General features: G+C 41.0%; 1 protein-coding gene across 8 annotated transcripts in view; it reads right to left on the bottom strand.

The window, feature by feature from the left end:
• The window catches only part of APBA1 (amyloid beta precursor protein binding family A member 1), a 104,279-nt gene that overhangs the window by 77,432 nt on the left and 12,100 nt on the right, over window positions 1-14,747 (bottom strand). The window contains exons 2-4 of one of the 8 annotated variants that reach the window (XM_048503156.1): window positions 11,487-11,541; window positions 6,190-6,254; window positions 2,232-2,314 (exon numbers count right to left, since the gene is read on the bottom strand). The exons of 2 other annotated variants lie outside the window; for them this stretch is intronic. The gene's annotated coding sequence lies outside the window, so the exon portion shown is untranslated. Of the gene's footprint in view, window positions 1-2,231; window positions 2,540-6,189; window positions 6,255-11,486; window positions 11,542-14,747 lie in introns of those variants that run through there. 5 more of the 8 variants (XM_048503160.1, XM_048503155.1, XM_048503161.1 and 2 more) reach the window with 5 other exon arrangements.

Below are 14,747 nucleotides of genomic sequence, written 5' to 3'. Positions count from 1 at the left end.
CAGCTGCTACTAGCTAGTGCTTTTATCCATAGATACAGATATTCAAAATAACATTTCTAAACTTCAACATTAGAGGAAACCTTAAAGAACCTCCAATACAGTACAAGCACATATACATATAAGCAAGAGTATCCTAAATTAACAGTAACCCAAACCTTAAATACTGGAAAACCTAGCTAGAGCATAATCCTAAACATTGGGCAAATAATAAATCCAACACTGAGGGGGCTTACATTAAATCTTAGAAGGGATAAAACAAGAGGGAAACCATGTGAAATATCAGCACATACACATTCTTTCCAAGCCTTGTGGAGGCTTTTGGACAACACTGGTCTCTTTGCTCTGATCCTTAGCCAGTGTAGTTCAGCGAAGGGCTCAGGAAAATATTTTTCCTATTTCCCTGTCAGTAACAATCTTATAGTTCTTAGTCCTGCAAGTGCATCCTGAGACACTATTATTAAGAAAATTGTCAGCTGTGGAGAAGGTACACCCATAACAACATCCGATTCTATCATAAACATGCCTATAACAACATCCAAGTCTATTATAAATATACCCAAGTACTTGGAATGGCAGGATTATCAAGTCTATTACAAAGTGAAAACACCAAGGAATGTAACCTTGGCAACTTTTCATTAATGCCAAGAACACCTTGTACAAATATTCTTGACCCTGAACTTCATCATCCATCTTATATACTACAAAAAGACAGCTGATAAGCATGACATTCATGTTAATTTCAGTGATCTTGTCATCACTAGAAAACCTTGTTGTGATATGTTTGTCCATCTGAGGAGACTCATGGCTGGGTTAGAACTGAGCCAATTGCAGTTTGTGAGGTCATCGCTACTATAGAACCCACATATATACACATTCCTCTGCAAAAATTACAATCTTCCCTGGGTGATGTACAGTGCACAAGTATTAAACTTCTCTTTGTCACTAAAGCACATCAACCATAAGGAGGCAGTCATAGCACATCCAAATGAATTTAGGGAACTAATAAATTTGAGATCCAAGCAAGAATGACCTTTATGAAACTTAGCAAATACAGTGTGAGCAATCAGACCACAAGCCATATTCCAGAAACATCAATCCAGATTTTTTTAAAAAAATTATCTGACAACACCCAAATCAAAAGTGTCAGTCAAATACATGTCAAGTGGTTATGTCACTTCTCCTCCAAAAAAAGGCTGACAGACACAAAAATTATAAAATTTACAGACAGCATCTCAATGCAAAAGATCTCTGAGTAGTACACTTTCAATGGATATTTTCACTCTCTTGGCCAGCAATAGAATGGTTAAAATTTTAGCCTCCAATCCAGAACCTTTAATAGGCATATAATCAAAAAAATGTCAAACATTTCCATATACATTAAAAATCACTCATTGTTACAATGTAAAACACACCTTAAAAATATAGCAACTGCTTCCGAAATTTCTACATTGGAACTGTTCAAGAGCTTAAACATTTTTCTTTTATCGGAGAATAGTGTGAATCCTGTTGGTAACAGTGCCCACAAGTCAGCTCCAAAGTTGTTATACTTTGAACAATACAACAAAATATGAGAAATTGAGTCCGATGTATAGGGACAGTACCGGCAGCGACGTTTGTTTTATGGAATATGGAATCCACCCATTTTAGCATGTGAGTAAAACATGCAAATCAAGCTTGCTTGTGTTCCTTTCTCAAGCTGTTGCTCTGGAGACTGTGTGTGTAGATTTTTACCTTTTAATAAATTCTTTACTATTTTAAATGCTGGTATACTGTGTTCAACTGAAAGATGATAATTTGGTCAGTTGAGATGCAACGGTTGAAAATTGTATGCTTTCGCATTAGAATATAGTTTTGAACGAATATGAAAATATGTGCTACATTTCTCAAAATCATTATTTTGTGCATTATTGAACATGGTACTTTGATACAAGTGCACTTATGCCAAAATGTATTTTTACTTTCAAATTTTCAAACAGAGGGGGAACAGGGCTAAGCAGACACTAGGACCCACGTGGAGCATTCTACAACTAAGAAGGTCCAGCATGCTTTTTTCTGTGGCAGAGGAATATTCAATCCTACTATCATCAGTTGCTGAAGCCCCAGCCCTGCCTGGGCTTTACTTGGAAGTGACGCTGCTGGCTTTCCTCCTTTGCTGCACAAGATCCTAGAGTGGGACCCGAAGCAGGTTGCACAAACATGCTCATATTTGCACCTCCGCCACTGGCACTTACCTTGATTAAATTCCCAGCACACAAAAGGTCGTCCCTTTTAACAGGAAATCAGCACCTGCCAGGATCATCACCATCACTGACCCCTGTAACATGTATGTGAAGTTTCAACTTTTTGCCCCTATGTGCATCACTTTACATTTTGCTACATTGAACTGCATTTGCCATTTCTTGGCCCACTCACCTAATTTGTGTTCCTCATAATCCTTTTTTTTTTGCTTCCCTTACAGCTTGCTTACAACTCCCTTACAACTTGCTTCTCTTTTGCCACCATTTGTGCTCCTTCTCGTATTCTTCACCAATCGAGCTGGACTTCCATTTCCTAAAAGACATCTTTTTTCTAATAGTTTCCTCAACCTCCCTTGTTAACCATGGTGGCTTTCTTTTGGACTTTTCTAACCTGGGAACACATTCCAGCTGAGCTTTTATTGCTGTGTTTTTAAATAACCTCCAGGCATCTTTGACAGTTTTGACTCTCTTCATTTTCCCTTTCAGCTTCCTGCACACTATCCCCCTCATCTTTGAGAAATTTCCCCTTCTGAAGGCGAATGTAACTACATTAATAGTTGTCACTTGCTCGAATGCAGAGATACTGAATCTGACAGCATAGTGGTCATTGTTCCTTATTGGCTCAACAACACTGACTTCCCGTACCTGGTCCTGGGTCCCACATAGAATTAGATCTAGGATCACTTCTCCTCTGGTTGGTTCCACAACCATCTGCTCTAAGCCACAGTCATTTAGCATATCCTGGAATGCTTCCTCCTCACTATGACCTGAACATGCAGTTTTCCAGTTTGTGTGGGGATAGTTGAAATCACCCATTACTACGTTTTTGCTTTTGTTGGCCTCTCTAATTTCTTTTTCCATCTCAGAATCCTCCTGTGTGCTTTGGTCAGGGGGACGATAATATATTCCTAATATTAGACAATCCTTCACCCCTGGTATTGATATCCACAGGGCTTGTGTAGGGAAATCAGCTCCCCTTGCATTGTCTATTTTATGTGACACTATGCTCTCTTTGGCATAAAGGGCAACATCACCACCGATACGCCCTGTCCTATCCTTCCTTTAAAAGCCTGTAACCTGAGATAACAGCATCCCACTGGTTCTCATCATTCCACCATGTCTCTGTGATGCCCACTATATCAATGTCCTCCTTCAAAACCCTGTACTCCAGCTCCCGCATTTTAGGTCGAAGGCTTCTACTATTAGCATAGAGACACCAGTATATTCTGTCTTTGTCCATAACCTGGGATTTATGTGCTTTGCCCTCTAGTCCTTTGTAGACGCTATCACCTATCACATGCACTGTTCCTGAAGCTTTCATCATAGCTGATGGCAGCTGCATACCCCACTTTGCTGTGGGCATGCAACACATGACACATGTGAGCAGCAAGGTGCCACAACTTCTTAGGGTAGGCTGCGCTACTAAGGCTAGGTACTCCCCACAGCCCTTTAACAAGTTGTCAAAGGTGCGCTCGGCATCCTTGTTTCTGGGGACCTTAGCTGCCCCCTTGGATCTGTGACCTGTGACCCCAGCCTCCCTGTCAGGCCTCAATAGGGCAAAGACATCCATATAATATTTATTTATTTATTTAACTTGCTATACCGCCCACCCCCTGATGCCCGCTTTTACAGCTTATGAGGGCGGTATGAGCCAGGCCTCCCCCGACTGCTCTCCATGACCACTGGGTGTGACCTTACTACTTGGCCTCTCCCCCCTGGCAGCCAGGCTCCTGTGCCTGGCCAGTCAATGAGGCACACACATCCTCCCCCAGCCTCCAACAAGAACCGCTACCATGGGCTGTATCTTCATCTAAGGAAGACTCACCCATCAATGAGCTGCTGGACAATCGGCAATGGGACCAGTGCCTCCAACAGAAGTGTCTGCATCTGGTGTGCCACCTTTAATTCCTATTGGGGGAGTCAGAGCAGGCTGTGTTGGCCAACATATGTGGCCCAACCTCTCTGGGGGGGGGGGGCGCTGTCCCACAATGCCAACCCTGCCCTGCTCTTCTGGCAGTGGTGAACCACATTGGGCACTGCTTCCCAGTTGCTGGCCCTGCAGCATCCCTTCCCTGTGGAGGCCAGTGCCAAACTTCCCCATACATTGCAACAGCTAAAGTAGGTTCTCAAAATACCCTGGAAGAAGACATTATTAGCAATGCCTGGCAGGGGATCCCATGCCAAGGTGCCACTCACATAGGGGCTGAGAAGCCAGGTCCCACATCCTGGGAACCCATAGTCACCAAGGTGGAAGTCGAGGTAGTGGGGGCTTCCTCTGTTAAAAGGGGAACCCAGGGCCTTTGTCTGGTGGAGACCACCTGCCCCAAAGGTGGACTATGCCTACCCCTTACCAAGACAAATTTCTCATTGCCAAGTTGCCCTGGGTGGGGAGACCAATGGCCAGCTCATTCTGGGTGTGACTTCTGGTCTCCTCCCCACAAGAAGTGGTGTTGCCAAGGCCAGGTGCAGCTGTGCCACATGGCAATGTAAGGAAAGGCCCCCCAGCAACCAAGCTGATTACCACCAAGCCTTCCAGCACCCAAAGGCAAAGAGGGCATTATGGTAGGGGCTGTGCAGTTGCCTGGAGTAACCCCTGCCTGCCCTGCCCTTTGGACTTCTCCCCATTCCTGCTGCTCACCTTGCTGTTCCCATGAGGCCGCACACCTAGGCGCTGCAATTTGCTGGGGCAGGCCTCTTCCCTCCACTGGCCACCCATGAGCTAGTACCCTGCTGGGCAGCCTCCATTGGGACAGAACTTCCCCCCCCCCCCCGGGCACCTGGAAAGCAGAGCCTTGATAGTTGGTCTCCCTAGACCTCGGCAGCTTGCCGGTCACTGAGGACCCTGAGCACCCTGCTGTGGCTTCGCCACCCCCCTCTTTCTATCACCCACTCATTTTGGAGGCATCCTGCCCTCTACCTCCTCCTCACCCAATACTGTGGTGGGCAGCCAATGCAGGCCTGCTCTTGCTGCTCCTCAGGTGCTGCCACCATCAGCCAACACCAGCGGCCAGGAAAGACTCCACTGCTGGTTTAAAAAGAGAACTGCCGAAAGAAAGCCCTGGGAGCAGATCACCTGTTCTATGCTGCCTGTCTCCCAGTGGGCTTCTCTGGTGCCCTCTGAATGTGCCTGATGCTGTGGAGCACCCATGTGGCTGCCACCAACCAACAGGAAGACCAAAGACAAGCTGGAAGGGAAGAGCAAGAGCTGAGGCAAGCTGGAGCCAAGAGAGGCAGCAGTCCACCCCCCGCCCCCGCACTGCACAATTCCGCACCAGCCAGGACCCCAACGGCCTCGCCCTCAGGGAGTCAAGGGGCCAGCACAGAGAAGGGGCCCTCTGCTTTCTTCTCTCCCAGGGGCAACTATGTCCCTGGCTTGAGTCTTTACACTGCTCAAATATTTGTGCAGTATAAATATCTATGCTATCATTTTCTACAATTAAAAAAAACACATGACACCAGCGTCTCCAAATTTAACCTTAGTTTCTCACAGTTTTTCAGACGGCTTTGATGTTCTCTCAAGTTCAGCTTCTTTTATAATTACATGTATTTTCAAGAACTTTCTCACTGAAGGGCAGCTGCATTAAACAACAGCTGAAGATATATCACCTGTAGTAAAGAACACTTAAAAGCTGTCTTTACCAACACCTTACAAGTTATAAAGCTCACTTTTGTTAAATGTCGAGATAGGTAGTAACAGTGGTAGTTACATTCTCTCTGTACATAAGTCATTGTCAGTCAGTTTGTCATTCATGATGGTTATCTAGAAAGTTGGCTAGAAACAGAAACAGTTCTTGCTGTTACAGATAGCAAGACTCCCCCTGCCCCCAACGTAAGTTGAAAAATACTGTACATCAGCTGTGGTTACAAAACAGACTTCCAAATGCAAATTGCTAAAAGCTACATCAATTTAACCTACTCTCAGAATTCATGTTAGGAAAAAGAAGAAAATTACCTCTCTCCTCTTGGAAATCTCTCCTCATAATTCATCCCATCTACGACAGCCAAGCCTCAAGGAAGCTGAAATATACACACCTGCATCAGCTCATATTTTCAGCATTTTTCTTTGTGGTTAATGTGCAGGCACACAAATGAGCTCTGCTCCTACACAGGGGCAACTTTCAGGAACTCCTAGAGCTCATCTCCTTAAATTGCATGAAGTCCCAACTCAAGAAACAGAGCAAAAGCCAATACCCTGACCACAGGATGTAGAATGTACTGGAGTTACATTCCTGCAAAAGCAGGTGGATTTTAAAGAGAACACTTTTTCTTCTTTGAAATGTTAAAGCAGCAGAAAGCCTGCCTTTGGACAGGACAATAAAGTGCAAGACACAACCATTAGGCAAACAGAGGCTGTACATGCCTGTACTTTACATGTTATGAGACATGTGATCTTGTCTCCTCTGCGTGAGCCCTTAAACCATGTCTTGAATGATCATGCAGAGGTTCAGGAAGGACTAAGCTGTCAAAGGACCAGGAGTGTGGGGATGCATGCCTGTCTTGTAAATCCTGGGTTCTTTTTTCAGATACTCAAAAACCACTGAGTTTTTCAAACATTTTATTGAATAACAGAAAATAAGAAAAAGTTCTAATACATAGATTTCTCAGGTACAGCACAGTTCCAAGCTTTGTTGCAGACCTGGGATCAGGAGTTGCTTTCTCCTGCCCGGCCTGGATCAGAATTTTCTTTGTTCTCTCCCTTTGGTTCCCAGCTAAACTTTGTTTCCTCCCCACCCCCGCCCCGTAGATCAACTCTCTGATCTACAACTGTTTGGCCACTTGCTTCCTTTGTGCAATTTATTCAAAGCAACTAAGCTTCCTACACCCAGAGATCAAAGATCCTTGTCAGGCTAGTGTGAATCTGCCTGACACTGTAGCCGGAACAACATCTTCACATAAGCATAGCAGGTTTCCAGTATTCTTCCCCCATATTAAAAACAACGGCATCCAAGTAGAAGACTTGAAAAAACCTACTTGAAGCCAGCTAGTTATCCTGTCAGAAAGAGGGAGAACGTTTAGCCAAGAACTGTAACTGGCAGATATGTGAACTTCATATGACAGTTGACTGGCATACTCTCTCATTTTCAATAAGGAGGGTATGAGGATAGCTCAAACTGATACACTTTTGGAGACCTACCAATAAAACAATTTTCTCAGATTTTGACTTTCTTAAAATCACCACTACACTATTCACAGCACAAAGCTCACATTTATTTCCAACTTTAACATAAGCAAAACATTCAAAGATTTCTTTGGTCATCTTAAGAAAGATGAATGCATTGCTAGGATCTACCACCAGAGCTTCATAAGACACCATAGATGAAACACAGAGCCCTATTATCTTCCAAATGATTAAAGAAAAAATAACCAATAAACCAAGGTAAATCAAAGTAAATTCTGATACAATGCCACTTGCTTATCAATAAAACTATAACTTGCTTATCAACTTCCATACTACATAGAACAAATTAACAAATACTTTTTAATTTCCCCTTCATCCATACCAAACGAAGATTGGCAGTGATGTGGGTTTTTCAGAAAGACTGAATGTGAACTTTTTCTTGAAAGTTTCCCCATGTCCGGCCTAAATGCTCAGTTTTGGATGGGGTTGAACTACCCCTCAAGGAGTCGGTTCATAAGTTAGAATGTCCCTGGACCTGGGCATCTGTTGGATAAATAGGTGGCAGCAGAGCCCAGGAGTGCCTTTCACAAGCTGGCTAGTTGGGGAGCCAGTTGCAGCCCTTCCTGGATGGAAAAGATCTTCCACTGTGGTGCATGACCTAACAACATACAAATTAGATTACTGCATGGGCTCTAAATGGAGCTGCTCTTGAAGACTGTCTGGAAATTGCATTTGTTACTGACTACTTCAGCCAGAGTGTTGACTGGAGTGGGCTGTAGCACCACTAGTCCACCCTAAACTGGTTTCCAATTTGCTTCTGGGCTCAATTCCAGATGCTGGCAGTGTTCTTTAAAGCCCTGTCTGACCTGGGCCAAACATACCTTAAAGACCACCTTCTCCCACATGAACCTACCCATTCACTCTAGTCATCTTTAAAGGCCCTGCTTTGATTGCTCCCACCATCTGAGGTTAGATGGGTGACAATCAGTGGTAGGATTCAAATAATTTAACAACCGGTTCCAAAAGGACTCAGTGGTGGGATTACACCAGTTCTCTGAACTAGACAAAAAATTAGCTACCAGTTCTACCGAATAGATGCGAATAGGCTGAATCCCACCACTGGTGACAATCTGAGAAAAAGCTTTCTTAGTCATACCAAAACTCCTTTCCTGGGATTATTCAAGTGTTTCCCTCTACCACTGCAGTGACCCTCAGGATTGTAAGACTGACTATTGTTGTTGCTTGCTGCTGTTGGTAACTCTACTAAATATTTCAGCTCCTTGTACAGCTATGCAAGAAATACATGGGAGCATTTTAGAGAAATGAATGGCCTGACCTGAGTGGCACAGATCAGCCTGATCTTATCAGATCTCAGAAGCAGGATCAGCCCTGGTTAATGCTTGGATAGGAGACTACAAGGGTTGTAATCACAGAAAGGCAAACCACCTGCTTGTCCCTTGCCTTGAAAACCTTACTGGATTGCCATAAGTCAGACGTAACCTGATGATACTTTACATGCACACATTTTAGATAAAAAGATGAGAAGCACAGAAACATATCATGAGGCAGGCAGTGGGCAAGCAAGAGCTCAAGCAGAACAATGTTGGATCAACACTATGAATCAACTAGAAAGAAAACATAGCAAAAACCCCATGGCAAGAAGAGGATGAAGCTCCATCACCATCCCCTTTTTCCTTCAACACATAATACAATAATTAACAAAATATCTGCAAAGTGAGGCCTTTGCAAATTAATATACAAAGTTTAAAAAATTAGAAGTGGACCCTCAAAGTGTGGCTAACAACCCTAGATGTCATGTAGAAACAATTGAGGTGATTATACTTTAGTCACATTATGAGAAGACATGAGTTGCTAGAAAAGTGAATGATAGAAAAAGTGGGAGGAAACGGGAAAAGTTGAAAATCCAAGATGAAATGGACTAACTCAATCAAGGAAGCCATGGCCCTGAACAGGGCTGTTCATGACAGGATGTTTTTAGAAATCATTAATTCATATGGTAGCCATGAGTCAGAAGCAGCATTTATACACACAGGATGGGTGGGTGGGGGTGGGGGTGGGGGTGGGGGGAATCAGCTGACTGAGCAGATTGGAAAGAGGACAGAATAGCAAGTGATTAGTGAGGTTAGGGGAGAGAAAATAAATAAGAAAGGAAGCAGAAAATGGATACTTATATGGAGGGGAATAGATGACTGGGCAAGTGGTTATGGGATTTCTTCTCCCTAACAAGTTGTTACATATAGTTATGGTTTCACTATTTTTAGCCTTTCTAAAAAGAAGGGGTTTAAGGAAGAGTTATTTTTATTTACTTTATTGTAGTCTTTATGTAATAAAGATCAATGCTAAAAAATCCAATCATTACAAAATTCAATCCAAATCTTACAATGAATCCAATCCTTTACATGCATGGCATGAGCCAAAATAATCTAAACAAATAGAGGCCTTGGTTAAGCAATGTTTTTAATTCCCTGCAGCTCATTACCAGGAACATTTGTGATTAGTAGATACTGATTTCAGACCTCCACACTACTTTCAGAGAGCCCAGGCAAATTAAAATCAGCAAACATGAGGGCAAACAACTAATACTTACTGTTTACTCTTAGCTCATTGAGAGAGGCATCTGTATCAATGTCTAATAACATCTATATCAATGTCTAATACAGAAAAGCGCCAAGAAAGTTCAAGTACGTCTTGCTGCCTGCTTATTTACAAAAGAAGAGAGATACAAGAATGCCATCTAGCAGAAAACACTCATGGGGAAATAATTTGAGCTACTTTGCCAAATGTAGACTGAAAATAACATTGGTACTTTGTAATATTCTTCAGATAATATCTTTTTAATTTAGAAAGAGACCAGTAACCTGTTTCTGACCTACCCACCAACATCGCTTAATAAGAATACAAACTTTCAAGTAAACCAAACACAGAAACTTCAGGGTTGCAGAGAAATACATAACCAAAATCCATGCGCTCCCCCTATTTGCAGATGTTTTGGTCTGTAAACAACAATGTCAATAAGCATGCAGAAAAGCTTTCTGGAACTATTATTTTACTATATATCATAAATTACAAGTAAGCAGCACCTATACATGGAGGATGCTGAAGGGCAGAGTTCATTAATTTATCCCTAAGATTCTTAGCCATCCACACTATTACAAGAAATGGAAGGCCTCTCATGCCTCTCAAGTAACCACCATGCCCCTCTCAATGAGCTATATGACATGCAGGCAGGCCTCCCATTTCCATAACTGCCAATCATTCTGAATACTCCTGTGTATGAGCAAAGGGAAGAAGGAAAGAACAAGAATCTGTTGTGCCTAGGGTTACCATCCTCCTGGTGGGGCTTGGAGATCTGCCAAAACTGCAACTGTTTTCCAGATGACAGAGATAAATTCCTCTAGAAAAAATGGCTACATTGGAAGGTGGATTCTCTGGCATCACATTCCTGATGAATTCCCTTCCTTCTCCAAACTGTGTCTTCCCTTGGCTCCATCCCCAAATCTCATGGAATTTCCCAACCCAGTGTTGGCAACTAGTTATGCCCTGCGAAGATTCCTCTGCAAACTGGTGTTGTACCTACAACACACTGGAGTGAGTGCAATGAGTTTTTTCTTAAGTCATCAATACTTTTATTTGTAGAAGTAGTTTTCTACTTTTAACAGTTTTCTGTCCTTATCACTCTGATAAATGCTAGCAGCTCAGTAATAAAAATAGAAGTGTTTTTAAGCAGGGAGAAAAGCTAAACTGATGAATTAACTGTTAATACATGAGGTGATAGTCTGAATATTCTGCATGTAATCAACTTCAATGCTGTTTTTGTATTTTTGAACTGCATATGCAAATGAGCACAGAAAAGACTTGAAGCACAATATATTATGCAGGAAAATACGGGCAATTTTCACAGAAAGCTTCATTAAGAAAAAAATGTCACTAAGATGAATATTCAAACCTCAGGACTAGAATTCTGCACAGCTGCTGCAGAAGCATGTAGGAAGCAGAGCTTCCAGAATAATGCCAGTGGAATAGCTGTTATCCGAGTTCTGCAGTTTGTTCAGTTCTCAAATAATCTAGGTTTGTGACTTCACTTACTATTCAAAATAGATTAAACTTACTCTGAAATATGTGCACATACCCATCCTTGCTTCTGAAAAGTTCTGAGCATCTAGTCTGCAATTAAAAAAGATTGTTATTGAGGACCCTTAACATTTAAAGAGATAGGGTTGGGGGAAAAAACTCAGTAATTCATATTTAAAAACTGTGAGTGCATCCTTTGCCTGGCACCCCTGCAGGGTAGGCCACCTTGACCACACAGAAGCTGCCTTTAGGATCAATGAAGACACAACTCTGGCTTCTAATACATGATTTGTTTCTGGTCAGGCAGTTAACATCACTCTCGTTATATCAAGCCACATGTCACAACCTTCTCAACCTTTTCCTGCCTGCACACCAACCAACCAGGCATTCTCCCCCTGCCTCCCTTTAGTCCCCCTCAGGAGGTTTCCTTCCCTCTGGAAGTTCCCTACTCCAGCCTACCAGTGAGCGGTGGGCTGTTTGTTGAGCTCTGCTGGTTTGGGATTGGTCCTTCAGCTTTCTTGGCCCGCCAACTTGATTGCAGTCTGTGCCAGCTTTGCCCCATTCTCTGAGACTGCTGAAGACTTGATTGCCGATTGCTGCACAGCTTAGATTGAGTATGCCAAATAATATACTTTCTTTTTATTAATTTTAATTTCCACAATCTGATGTCATTGTTCAAAAGCACAATCTCAGTGGCTTTTCATAAGTTTTTGTAGTGCTTCTACCACTAGCCTATGAATTAGTTTTAGAAACACTAATACAATCCATGTTAGTGTGGCATCTCTTAGAGTGCCTAAAGAAAGCAATTAGAGAAACTATAAACAGAAATAAATGACATATCAGAAGAAATAGGATCATTAACTGAGTGATGTCAAAGGATCTCCTGTCTTCTGAAAGTGATAAAGATCTAGTAAGAACTGTTCTCATATAGAATCATTGAGTTGGAAGAGACTACAAGGGCCATCAAGTCCAATCTCCTACCATGCAGGAACACACAATCAAAGCACTCCTGACATATGTTCATCCAGCCTCTGTTTAAAAACTTCCAAAAGAGACTGCACCACTCTCTAAGGCAGTGAATTCCACTGCCGAACAGTCCTGACAGTCAGAAAGTTCTTCCTAATGTTTAGGTGGAATCTCTTTTCCTGCACCTTGAATCCATTACTCCGTGTCCTAGTCTCTGAGGCAGCAGAAGACATTGACAAAATAATAAGGCTCAATACAAGATCTCAAGAAGGAGGAAAATAGAGATGGAGATGTTTTAGCATTTTTCTCCAGGAAGTAGACGCAAGATGAAGTGTTAAAGAAAAACTCCAAAAATAAAATGACAGTAGAGAAGATAGAAATTACAATTCTGAAGGAAATTTTGGGACAGATCTTAAATAAAAAGAAAAATTACCACTTTCTAATCAATTTCTTAAGAGCAAGAAACATCACCTATAAGTGGGAAGAGGTGGAAGAAGTACGATTTAGTTACAATTCTAAATATTATAGACTGACCACTGTTCAACAAGCTCAGGTATTTTTTTAGAAGACTGATAAGGACTTGGACTTAAATAACAAGTAAGTAGTCTGTGAGACTCCTCCTTCTTTTCCTCTTCTCTTCTAATTTATTTTTAGGTATTGGTCCCTTTAAATAAGTTATACATAATGGTTGGAAACATAATATCATGAAATGTAAACGAGATGAACTCTGCAGAAAAGAGGCGGAAAATATTTTATTATCTAAGTCGGAATATGTTTGACATTATTTGTATGCAAGAAACCCACATAAGAATACAAGATACAAAATTAATCCAAAATGATAAAATAGGTATATGTTTCATCTCAGCAGGGGGAAAAAAGAAAAGGGGAGTTGCTTTTTATGTTAAGAGTCACTTTAACCTGAAACTAGTCTTTAATGATAAGGAAGGGAGGTATTTAGGGGTTTAAATATGCTGGGAGAATTAGAAAGTCCTATTGGTAGGGGTTTACAGACCTCACGAAAATAAGAGTACTTTTTACGAGAATCTTTGGAAAATTCTGAAGGAAATGGATTATAATAGTCTATGTTTGATTATATGAATGAGGTGATATGAATATGAATGGGGTGGCCTCAACTTTGATTGATAAAGTTATAATAGAGAAAAAGAAGAAAATAGGAGGGAAATTACCAAAGGTGTTTTTTAATTTACGTGATTATTTAAAACTATGGGATATATGGAGAACTCACAATGGTAATGATAGAGATTTTACTTTCTTTTCAAATCAATACAAAACATATTCAAGGTTGGATATGATATGGGGCACAAATGATCTTTGTTTGAGGACAGAAAAAATTGTAATCGAATTGAAAAAAATTCTGACCACAAACTAATTATTTGGGAATGGAAAAACATATTGAAAAACAGCCTGTGGAAGGTAAATTATTATCTATTAAGAAAAGAAAAAATTGTGGAAAAAGTAGGGGAGAACTAAAGAGTTTCCTGGAATTAAATAAGAATGGAGAAGTGAACTTGAATACAGTTTGTGATACGAGTAAAGAATTTATTAGTGGAATATTCTTAAAAGAAAATGCACGTTGGAAAAAAGGAAGAAGGAAGAGTAGGGGAGTATTAAGAACAACATACGGACAGTAATTAATATGATAGATTACTTACACAAAAATATAAACCAATAAGCCCTTATGATCTTCTTTGATATAGAGAAGGATTCTGATAGCCTAAATTGGGAATACGTAAAAAAATCTCTGGAAAAAATTGACTGTGGAAAAAACTTTCAATCATGAATAAAAGCAATATATAGTCAACAAACAGCGAGACTTAAGATCAATGGGGAAATCTCAAGTACATTAAATGAAAATATAATAAACAATGAACAATGTCATTGGTTTGAATACAGACAATTATGGGGGAAATTAAGTTAGATAAGAATAGAGGATTTGAATTAGAAGCAGCAGAAATTTGGAAAATATTAAAAGAAAGGGGAAAGGGGGCTGTAAGTAAAATATATAAGTACATGTTACAGAAAGAAATGGAAATTAATATTTGTACGATCAAATAGGCACAGGATATTAACAAAACAATTCAACCAGATCTATGGGAAAAGGCTTGGAGGGACTTAAAGTTTACCTGCTGTATTAGGTTGAAAGAAAAATTTTACAAGATGATGCACAGGTGGTATTTATCACCAAGCAAACTAGTCCTGATGTATAAGGGGGTATCCCCACAATGCTGGAGATGTAAAAAAGAAAAAGGATCTATATATCATATGTGGTGGACTTGTGAAGTAATTAGAGATTTTTGGCTGAGAATGTACAA

This window comes from Sphaerodactylus townsendi, linkage group LG07 (genome assembly GCF_021028975.2).
Source record: "Sphaerodactylus townsendi isolate TG3544 linkage group LG07, MPM_Stown_v2.3, whole genome shotgun sequence".
In the NCBI taxonomy this organism is placed as follows: domain Eukaryota; kingdom Metazoa; phylum Chordata; class Lepidosauria; order Squamata; family Sphaerodactylidae; genus Sphaerodactylus; species Sphaerodactylus townsendi.
Note: the sequence above shows the minus strand (reverse complement) of the source record. Positions and strands in the feature narration are given on the sequence as shown.